Source organism: Polypterus senegalus, chromosome 11 (assembly GCF_016835505.1).
Source record: "Polypterus senegalus isolate Bchr_013 chromosome 11, ASM1683550v1, whole genome shotgun sequence".
Classification (NCBI taxonomy): domain Eukaryota; kingdom Metazoa; phylum Chordata; class Cladistia; order Polypteriformes; family Polypteridae; genus Polypterus; species Polypterus senegalus.
In genome coordinates, this window is record NC_053164.1 from 21345420 (window position 1) to 21357805 (window position 12386).

Here is a 12386-nt window from a genome sequence, read left to right on the forward strand (position 1 = left end):
ATTTTTACAAGAAAAACGACTTTGCAGCCAGGATACCACAATATACGGGTGGCTGCCCCAACTCTTTATCTGTCCATGTCTCGTTCTTGTGACACTATCTATCTATCTATCTATCTATCTATCTATCTATCTATCTATCTATCTATCTATCTATCTATCTATTATATAGTGCCTTTCACCTATCTATCTATCTATCTATCTATCTATCTATCTATCTATCTATCTATCTATCTATCTATCTATCTATCTATCTATTATATAGTGCCTTTCACCTATCTATCTATCTATCTATCTATCTATCTATCTATCTATCTATCTATCTATCTATTATATAGTGCCTTTCACCTATCTATCTATCTATCTATCTATCTATCTATCTATCTATCTATCTATCTATCTATCTATCTATCTATCTATCTATCTATCTATCCAAAGACTCCAGTATATTCAGAACTGTGCTGCCAGAATTCTGATTCTGATGAGGGTGTGAAAGTATGACCACATCACTCCTATTTTGAAAACCCTTCATTAGCTCCCTGTTTCACTTAGAACAGAGTATAAGGTTTCCCTTCTTACTCATACAGTGTATTTATGGGCATGCCCCCATTATTTACAGGAACTCCTTAACCGTCATACTTCTTCAAGTAGCCTCTGCTTTGTACACATTAACACTCTTCAAGTTCCCAGAACTAAGCTGAGCAGCATAGGTGACAGGCCCTTTTCTTCTGTGTCACCAAGACTGTGGAACGCCCTCCCGGACTACCTAAGAGCCCCACAGTCCATTGATATTTTGAAAAGAGATTTAAAAACTTAGTATTTTTTTTTTAGGTTTGTTTTATTACTTGATTTTACTCTGTAGCACTTTGAGATCGTTCATATAAAGTGCAGTATAAATAAAATTTATTATTATTATTATCTATCCTGCAGTGGGTTGGCACCCTGCCCAGGATTGGTTCCTGCCTTGTGCCCTGTGTTGGCTGGGATTGGCTCCAGCAGACCCCCGTGACCCTGTATTCGGATTCAGCGGGTTAGAAAATGGATGGATTATTATCTATCTATCTATCTATCTATCTATCTATCTATCTATCTATCTATCTATCTATCTATCTATCTATCTATCTAATATATAGTGCCTTTCACGTCTATCTATCTATCTATCTATCTATCTATCTATCTATCTATCTATCTATTTCCTGCATTTCTTATGTTTCTTGTTATAACACATCACCATATCTCAAATCAAATTTCAAACTATTATTATCACATTAATTTAGCATACTGATCATTCAGTCTGTCATTCTAGTTCATTGTTAAGCCCCACCATCCATCCCATTTTTCACTTCTAAAAAGTTCTTACCCCGCTGGCAGGTTGTATTCTCTTCGGTCCCCAATTACCATTCTTAACTATAATAAGATTAATTCTTATTTTTAGCGCTCAGTATTTAATTCACCTGCTTTCAAGGACTCCATTTTTTAAAGCACTTGCTTCTTCTTCAGTACATTTTTCCTTTTTTTACAAATGTTTTTAGCTCTTGTGCCGCCACGACTTCTCAGTCCCCCATCACCTGCTCACTTGCTTTTAATCACCAAGTCAGGTCTTTCTCCTCAGCCATTTGTTTGCAGATGTTGTCAAGGGTGATCTTTACATTTCATTTTATAATTTACTGTGAGTTTTTTTTTTTTGTTGCTCCAAAGAATGCATCCTGGCTGCCGAGTCCTGGGAAGGAGAGAGAGGGGTCATCTACATTTTTAGGAAGATGACATAATCCCACCTCGAAAACCTCCAGATGTTTCCAGCAGAGCTGCTACTGCAACTAATGAACTGCTTCTGGGAAGCTGTCCAGCCACTGCTGCTTTCAGACATTGAGACAGAGAAAGAGAGAACAAAATGGACGGGGCAGGCTGCCAAATACAATAAACACCCGGCCGCCGTTGAAAACGAAGACGGAGCTGGTCGCCTAGCAACAAATGTTTGGGCAGGAGAAACTGGGCCACGTTGGCCCAACCTCCTTTTTGCAAACTAAGGGGAGTGGAAACTTGAGACAAGTAGGCCGCAGGTCACTAGGAAGGCAAATGGGGGACATATGGTGTTTCACGGGTTGTTTACATTTCTTGGCAGACCCCCACACGCACGACCTGTGCAGCAGCGCTTTCTAGTTTTCTTTATTTTTGAGCAGTTTTTAATTTCAGGGTTAGCTTTGCAGCCTAGAAACCACACAAGGCAGTTAGAAACACATATTGCAGAAAAGGCTAAGATGACCCAAAGAGAACCTTTCATAATTTAGGTACGAAAAGAACAGTCAAGGGGGTGGTGAACCATATTAAGAATGGTAAAGATGTGCTGGAATGTACAGACAGGGAAACAGCAATTGTTCAAAATTATCTTTGTTTCCTAAAGTTTTTACATGTAAAAAAGTTAATAACCTCCCAGGAGTTACAGGAACCACCAAGGAGGTGCTTAGAGATTTGAAAATTGTAGGAGAAAATGCTACTTTAATTAAAAAGGGTGAAACCTAACAAATTGCCAGACCTAGATAACATTTCATAAAGTGAGCACATATTGTATGTAGACCTTTGACATGAATATTTCAAGAAAGTAAATGTTGTCTCATTGCATAAAAAATACTTATCACGCTGATCCAAGGAGCTATAGGTTAGTATGCTTAACGTGCATCACAGATAAATTAATAGAAGCAATTAGTAAGGAAAAGATCGATTGTTGTGTGGTTGGAACCACACCCGTATTTCTCAAGTGTTTTAGAATTATTCCTAGAAATTGCACCAAAAGTCTGACTAGGATAAGAAGTTGTCCTCCCTCAGAGCAGGACATAAGAAGTTATGAAGTGTCCCACACCAAGTTCCAGCAAGGAATAGCAGTTCATATTTGGGAATGAATAACTTCACAATTTTTACGGCATCCAAAGCAGCAAATTAACATTCATGATGATATATTGCAGTTTTCTGATACTAACTCTGAGGCTTCAGCACAAAGATAATAATAATAATAATAATAATAATAATAATAATAATAATAATAATAATAATAATTAATTTTGTTTGATTTAACAGATGTCTTTACCCACATGCATTTAAACACATTCACTCTCATTGCACAATGATATCAAATAAAAGGTTGAAACATTAAAAAGGGAGCATATGTATCAGGTAACTGAATGTTGAAATGGAGAAACAAACGAAACATTAACAAAACAGATGTTCCTTAACAAGGATCATTGGTGACTAATTGTTGAGGACGTGTATTAGGAAAATAAAATCCATCCATTATCCAACCCACTATATCTTAACTACAGGGTCACGGGGATCCGCTGGAGCCAATCCCAGCCAACACAGGGCACAAGGCAGGGAACAAACCCCGGGCAGGGCGCCAGTCCACCGTAGGGCGCGTGCACACACACACACACAAAGCACACACTAGGGACAATTTAGGATCGCCAATGCACCTAACCTGCTTTGGACTGTGGGAGGAAACCCACTCAGATACGGGGAGAACATGCAAACTCCACGCAGGGAGGATCCAGGAAGCAAACCCGGGTTTCCTAGCTGCGAGGTAGCAGCGCTACCCAGTGTGCCACCGTGCCCCCCAATAATAATAATAATAATAATAATAATATTACAAGCATATAAGAGATGCAGTCATTGACACTAGGGACAGTGTTATCATGTGTGACAAGGCCATTCCCACAGAACGTACCATAACTGCCAATAGGCCAGACATCGTGTTCCATAACAACAACGAGCAAGTCACGCATCAATGTGACGATCCTGGATGACAACAACATCCTGAGCAAGAAAGCAGAGAAGATCATCAAGTATAAAGACCTAGAGATTGAAGTCAGACGTGGCTCCAGTAGTTGTGGTGTAGTGAAAACATCAAGACCAGGTTCCAAAAGCAGCTGGACAAACTCCCATGTAGAATTAGCATGAAAGAAATCCAGAAGATCGCACTCCTCGGCAGGGGCCAAATTCTTCAATGAGTCCTCAGCTGAACAACAAGCCGAGTTCAAAGCCTGAGAGTTATGGTTGACCTCTGGCGAATTCACCACCATAGCATAGTGCACTGAGAGGAGGGCGGTGATAATAGTAATAAAAATAATAATAATAGTAATAATAATAGTAAAAGTTGAAGAAGAAGGAAAACATAATATAAGATTGGATATTGCACTAACCTATACATAATTGTTGAGACGCCACATTATAAATGATATTGTAATGAACACCGAGCTGGAAGGACCGAGACACACACACTAAATGAGAGTAAAGCCCAATGACAAGCACATTTACTCAAAAATGAATGATCTACAGGCGTACTTTCAGAAGAATCCCCTTCACATGGTTATGGCACAAGGGAAACGCCTCATAAAGTAACAGTTGCACTGAAACTAGACACGGCTATTTCCGTGTTGTTTCTGAAATCGCATTCATTCTTTGATTATTCATAATTGTCTTCCACTGTTCTGTGGCGTGTCCCTTTCTGTGATCTCCCCTTTTCTTCTGTGAGTCTTTATTTATCAAATGCCCAGGGAGTCTCCACCTACCATCTTGAACCTACCCAGGCTTGCAAACTGTAATACGAATGTTGCAGGGGTGTGTGGAAGGCAGAGCTCAGTGCACCTGTGTGACATTTCGCTGTCACCCATCCTGTCCTGTTTATCATATGCTGTTTGCTACATTACAGTTTTCATCCATGACCACCCTTGTGTTGATACTGCGCTATTGGTTCACATAAGTCTGCTCTTTCTCGCTCAGAGCAATGATGCATGAATGCAGCTTAGTTTAATATTACATCACGTGGAGTGGTGGGAAAATATATGAATTTGTGTATTACCTCACGTGTAGTAAGGGTTGTCAGAACAAAGTAACAAAGTGCAGGAAACTAAAGCAATACCACCATTTGCACTGCTTTCTTATTTTCTTCCATCACATGACTGCTATGCTGTTTATTAGTGTTGCACAACAACAGATGCAGTTAGGACGGACCACAGGTAATGGGCATACAAAGCGGAGGAACTTGAAGGAACTTGAAAGCTCCTGTGTTTATTTTCCAATCCATGCATCATCATACATCCAGTGTCCTGGGGTTCAAATTCCACACAAAGTCAGTTGTTTTTGAGTTTGCATGTTCTCTGCATGTCCGCATGAGTTTTACTCCCACATCCTCAATGCCATACGTGTTAAGATAATTTAAATTATTCCCGTATGAGCAGCGTAACAGCAGCAAATGCTTCCATTGCATGTTGTCATGTAAGGCTGGACCTCTTATAACGCTACAAGATGCTGAGAAATTCATTCATGTTTTTGTTTTTCAGTCAACTAGTTTACAGTCATGCATTACTAACAGGACGTCAAGAAAGACAACAATCGACTGAAGCAAGTTCAAAATGCGACAACAAGAATCTTACCAGAAAATGTCAATGTGATCACATCTCACCAGGCTTAGCATCGTTACAATGGCTACCCATGTCCTTTGGAACTGATATTAAAATAAATCTCATGGAATATAAAGCTTTAAATTGTCTTCCTATGTACTTCCTATGGCTTGGAGTGCCTGTCCCCCTACATTCCCAGTCGTAACCCAAGATTTTCTAACGGTGGTCTGCTTATTATTCCAAAAGCCAAACATAAAAGAAGTGGTGATGCAGTCTTTTGCTGTTACGCACCAAAAATCTGGAATATTTTATAGACATTTATAAACATTCACAGAAATACCATATTTTCATGGTTTTCCAAACATTATTAACCTCTACTTTTCTCTGCTTTCTTTTCCATTTTTTTTTTTTTTGTGGTGGTGTTTTGCACAACCACCACCTCATCGAAGTGCTGAGCAACTACCTGTGATGCTCGAATGAAGGCTGGTCATGGTCTCCATGGCCATCTGACTTTATTATTGGTCTTCTCTTTAGAGACTTAAAAAATGATACTATGTATAAGAACTCCACCTTTCTACTAATTAATATGGTAAGTCCATATTAATTTTTGTTGTTTATTTTATTATTCTTACCTAATTTTAATTTGCTCTTCTTTTTTTTTGCAACTAATTCTTTGGCATCTGGTAAAGCACTTCTGCATCCTGTGTATGAAAATGTGTTATATCCTTATATATAATTTGATACTATCTGTATGTATGGTGTTCGTGTCAATACCTCGACTCAATACAAGTTAGAACCATGCAACGGGACTCTGCCTCTGTTGTTAGAACATAACGTGGCAAACGTGGACGCAATATTGCATGATTGGCTAAGAATGTTCAAATGCTTCAGTGACGCCGCTGGACGGCCGAGTATAGTAAGTCAGTGTTGGTTTGAGCAGATAACAGTAAGTTCGGTTGGTTTTTGCAACGTTGGTTTGGTGGAGCGTACTTTCCAGGACTAACATCGTCGGCTGACTTAAACCCTTCGATAGCTCCGGAACCGTAAGTAATTTAGAACGTATCGCCATTTGCTTGGTACGTCGAAATCTATCTTTGGGCAGTTCGGTTTCGGCATCCGTCCTTCTGACATCTATTGGCAAACTGAGTGATGACAGCTGGGTATTAACAACGGTCATTGTTTAAATTGTAGCCGATCTCAGATCTAAAATGACCACGCCAACATAATTATTACTCCTACTCTGATTAGAGTCATAAAATATGGTTTGTTTTGAAAATTTGTTTTCCGGAAAAAATCAAATGAGGTGCGCCGAAGAGCTGAGTTCTGGCCTCGCAGACCCGTTCAAATTTTAAAATTAGTAGCCCAAGTCGATCGGGCTCCCAGTCGCTAGTAAATACATAAATACATACATACATCTCTATATATATAAAATCTAATGTCTGTCTGTCTGTCTGTCTGTCTGTCTGTCCACTTTCACAAGAGAACTACTTAATGGATTTAGATCGGGTTTTTTTCTAGAATTTGCGTGAACATTCCAGTTGATTTTGCAACTTCTCTCATTGCGCTATGTATCAAAGTTCGCTTGCAGTACAGATTTATTTGCGCAAATCCGAGAGACACGCAGTGGGCCGAGGGGAGAGTGGCGGGGCCCTCCTCACTCACGCTCCAGCCCCGACACGTATCTTACATCTACTCAACTAGCGAACAAGAGAACTACTGTTGTGATGTGAAATTTTGCATACAAGTTGATAAACATTTTGTATGTCTTTATTTGTAACATAGACAAAGCAATGCAATATTAGTGTTACATTATTGATAATAACAGCAATGGTTTGATGGTTAAGAACCCCTGACCCTCCTTTTCGTAATGAGTCTTTGTAATTTCACGAAAGGGTTGGGAGAAGTGCCTCAAACAAGTTTGGTCAATGTATCTCTGCTGGAGTCTCTCAGTCAACCCCCACAGGAAAGCCAGACTGCCTAAATGCCAAACTTTACCTTAACATATGGATTGCAGGGAAGGTGTGAAGGTGTTCTGTCCCCGAATTGGTCTGAAGTATGGCTGTTTGAAACTGTCTTGTATCAAAAGCCTTTAAGTACTACGACGCCCTATTGACTGTAAGGGTTGTACAGAAAACCGATAAATTTGCTTACTTTACCTCACCCTCTCTCTCTTACCAAACTTATGAAAGACCATCTCACACACCATGAACTGAAAAGGACAATACAATGAAGAGCACAGCTCCGCAGCCATATTGAGACAGGCATGCGACCTGTTCTGAAGAAAGCTGACCACAAATGATGCCTTGACTAGAGAGATTTTTAAGTAACTAACAAGTTTGTGTGCCGCCTGAAACTACAAATCACCATTCATCAGGTTATATGGTTACCAATATTCAAATGTGGTTTGCATATTATTATTTATGAACATTATCAATAATACATTGTTCAAATTGTAACTTAACTCCTGCTTGTCTTTTACTACACCTAAATGCCGGAGGTTGTAATTGTAGAAGGGAAGGTGGGGAGAAGTTATATGGTATAATACCTTAAATACAGTGGTAAGTCTGGGAGATTTGAGGCATGCTGACAAAGGAAACATATTAATAATACAAAATGGGAAAGTAGAGTAAAATATTACTCTACCATGACAAAACAACTACTGAACAGATCTAGATTGGGTTTTTTCTATAATTTGCTTGAACATTCTGGTTGATTTTGTGACTTCTTTCATCACGCTAAGAATCATAGTGTGAGCCGAAGGGAGGGGGGAAGCCTGACATCAGGAGTGGGGAGCCGGGCAGGACCCTCCTCACTGTCCTTTTTCAATAATATGCAGGTGGAGCTGCGTGAGATGGCTAGTAAATAAATAAATAAATAAATAAAGTTGTTGCCGTTTTATACCAGCACGACCTGCTCTGATCTAATGAACATATCTCATCGTGATCAAAACTCCAAGGGGACCCCTTCCACTGACTGACAAATTGAGTAAAATGTGCAGTGCGTTGAGAGGAGAATCAAGAAGTCAACTAAAACAGAGAGTACTAGTACTTATTTGTTTCCATTTCAATCACTGATTGTGAAAATATGTATTTGTGTTCTTGGTTGTAAAATGGTTGTCCTGATAGTAAAACAAGTGTCAGGCACACAAGCATAGGACATGCCTTGTGGATATCCATCCATCCATTATCCAACCCACTATATCCTAACACAGGGTCACGGGGGTCTGCTGGAGCCAATCCCAGCCTACACAGGGCGCAAGGCAGGAAACAAATCCCGGGCAGGGCGCTAGCCCACCGCAACCTGTGGATATGGGATTTGTTAAAAATATAGGGAAGATCCTGAATGTAACATCTGTTTTAACACAGTTTCCGTTTGCCCTAGAGCAGGGGCATCGAACTCCGGGCCTGGAGGTCCGCAGTGGCTGCAGTTTTTCATTATAACCCTTTTCCTAATCAGTGACCAGTTTCCACTGCTAATTAAATTTGTTTTCCCTTCATTTTAACAGCCCTGTTTTTAAGGATTCAGCTCTCTGAATGTATTCCTTTCTTCATTAAATGACAGCCAAACAGAAATGAGACGTTAAACGGGCCAACAAATGACCAACTAAACTGGGATTTCAAACTCCAACCAATTTCATTCCAACCAGTTTCTTAATGAGAACTCAATTCTTGCTGATAATTAAACGCATTCTTTAATTCCATGGCCTGTTGCTGCTCTCATTCTGCCACAGCAGACATTTCCAGAACTTATGATTTTTCTGTTTTTTCTAAGAACAGCGTCAAGATGTTTGGTGATCTGAGAGATCAGCCTTACTGAGACCTTCACCTTTCTTTATGTTCACATATTGTGTGATGGGCACAGGTGAGCTACTCATGTGGTGGCTTGTTTTTTGTGTCTCATTTTTGTTTGGCTGCTAATTAAGGAAAAAGAAAATACTAAGGGGTCTGAGTCAAGTTAATTAAAATGAAGGCAAAAGAAGTTAATTAGCAGCAAAAACTGGTCACTAATTAAGAAGACGGTTAGAATGAAAACCTGCAGCCACTGCGGCCCTCCAGCACCGGAGTTCGACACCCGTACCCTAGAGTACAGGAGGAATTAATTATCCGAGGGACCCTAACATCACTTCTGCTCATCAACCTGCCTGTTCCTCCTCCGTTTCCTTAAAAGACATCTGACGTGACAGGAAGAAGACTCAAAATCTGTTCCCTAATAATTACATTATGTCTAATGATTTAAAAGTGTAAGCTCTGACATATATAGGATTGGACCAATGATGTCATATGTCGTAAAGACCCTGGGTAATTCTGCGTAAGATCATTAAGATAATTACTTTAATTAAGCAGGTCTCATGTCCAAGGATTATTGTAACTAAAGCGACCAGGAGATGAAAAAGAGACCAATATATGGGGTCAAAATGAGGAGCAAAGGGTAAAATCAAGGATCGCAATCAGAATCAAGTGATCAATGAAAAGGGAAAAAACAAATGCAACGAAACAACTTGTAAATAAATTATCATTCCTAGTACTACGGGCTACTTAAATAAGAAGCTAACTACTGCTAAAGACTACACAGACACGGTGTCCACCAAGGGACAGAAATTAATACCTTCAAATATTGTGTCATCAGAAGTGCAACGAAAATGACCACTTGAGAAGGCTGGGAGAATTGCGCTGACTTGAGAAGGTGATAAAAAAGGTTAATTGACTTTGAAAATGAAAAGTTCACATATAAGAAAACTCCACACAAGCAAAAATATGCGAATAACAAATACTAATTATACAAAAATGCGCTCAAAATTAAAACAAAATGACATCACAACACAATGCAAAAAGATGTTGGCTCTTTTGGGATGTTTTATACATGCAACAAATGCCAGAATTGAATTCCTTGCATTAAAAACCCCAGAATAGATGTATAGGGTGGTCCAGATCTAACTATGCAATTTTCATTACGCTATAACTTATTAAGTTTATTACATAAGAAATCAGCTGAAAGATCCCGGACCATCAAGAAGCGTGCGAACTGACGACATGAAGAGTCATCTTCGCGCCGAACTGGAATCGTCCCCGCATAAATCAAAGTCATCCAGACGATCTGGATCTGCATAATTAGATCTGGACCACACTGTACTGTATACTTTGTCAAAAACACTAAGGGAGGATTCTGAATGCATAAGGTATCATGAGGCGTAGTGTTCAGGTTATGAGCCACCTGGCACCATCTTGTGTTTTAGCAGTCGCCACCCTGTTTGTTCACCATGGCTAGAACAGCCTTTTGCACTGCCGGGGCGTAATCTTCTGAGGTTAAAAGGTTCTTGAAATGAGCTCTTTCATAGCTGAGCTGTGGATTGAAAGTTTGCTAAAACTTTTTCTTGTGATTTTTCTGGTTTTGACTTTTCCGCAAGTGCACTGTTGACACTGATCTTTGTCTCACATCTTGGCACTTTCGCTCATGTTCCTGTTTTCTTGGTTTGTCCTTTCTTGCTGTTTTGCATCAATTTCCTGGTTTTCCCATAAAATGTGTTGTCAGCTTCACTGCCAGAACAGCACTGCTGTTAGCAAACTGCGGTGTGGGCCAATGATTTAAGTTGAGAGGACTGCTTCATCATTGGTGGCAGTTGCCATTACGATGATTTTATTTCGAGAGTGGCAATGGAACATAGCACGAGTTCGTTCTTTTATATCATTGTAGATGCGTGTTTTTGTTTTCAGCTGACAACACCATTGGAATGCAGTGTCACACACATGTGCATAGGGAGCAGCCAACAAGCCCTAAGATGAGTTGTATTACAAGGGATGAAGGGTTGATTGTATGTACTAATGCCTCTCTCACTCCATCAACAGAATCAAAGAAGACAAACAATAACTCACCCGCAATACTTCTGGTCACCCAAAATGGCTTCCATTCAACTCTGAAATCCATCGGTGACATAACTTCAGGCTCTCCCGAGATGACATCACTTCTGGCTCTGGCATAACAATGCTACTTCCGGTTCCTGGAATAACGCTACCTCCGGCCTTCCATGATGACGTCAGTTCTGGCCATCCTTGACAATGTCATTTCTGAACCTCAATGATGATGTCATTTTTGACTCTCTGCATTTGATGTCATTTCCTGCATAGATCATTTCCTGCCACCATTTTCTATAAAGGCTCCCTGTATTCATTACTCCATGGTCAATTGCTCTTGTTTTTTTTCCACTTTGTCCGACAGACATTATACAAAAACGTTCCCCAATTCTTTTTTGAGATTCCTAGAGTATATCCAGTAAATCAGCCATAGCATGCTCAAAATGGAACAGCAAGAATCTTTACTAAAAGGAAAAACATCTGTACACGTTTCAAACATGTTAGCGTCATTCCATTGACTGCTGGCGTCTTTTTACCACACTTCTTTTAACTTCACCTGTTTGTTGTCTGGAACAAATCTTGTCAACGATATTTAATCCACTTCCTATTGTCCAAATGATTTAAAATTTTGCACACTTACTCACTTCCGATGACAATACAATAATCAGTTTCACTAATTGATCAATTAATCCACGTTAATTAAGAAATGAAATTTTCATATGAAGAATAGTTCAAGATTTCACCAATAGATGGCGATAGTAATGGATAGAAATATTAAAGGAAGTGTTAAAATATTGATTACAAAATTGTACTAAAACAAACCCAAGACTAAAAAGTTGAAAATAATATATATATATATATATATATATATATATATATATATATATATATAATTTTTTTTTAAAAGCCACACTTATATTAAGTTAAAAAGTGTACTAAAAAGTAAAAAAATAAGTCTCTCATCCATCACTCGTGAAATAAAAGCGTGGGTGCTTTTCATCAATCAACATTCAAAAAACATTTGTTAAAATCTTAGGAAAAGCGCCCACGTTTTATTTTACAAGTGATGTATGAGTGAGGGTGGCACTGCTGCCTCGCAGTTAGGAGACCCGGGCTCGCTTCCCAGGTCCTCCCTGCATGGAGTTTGCAT

At 39.4% G+C, this 12386-nt stretch overlaps 1 long non-coding RNA gene across 1 annotated transcript in view; it reads left to right on the forward strand.

The window, feature by feature from the left end:
* The window catches only part of LOC120538726, a 47686-nt gene extending 35828 nt beyond the window's left edge, over positions 1 to 11858 (forward strand). The window contains exon 4 of the long non-coding RNA XR_005635506.1: positions 11231 to 11858. This is a non-coding gene — a long non-coding RNA (uncharacterized LOC120538726). The remainder of the gene's footprint in view (positions 1 to 11230) is intronic.
* Positions 11859 to 12386: the final 528 nt, after the last annotated feature.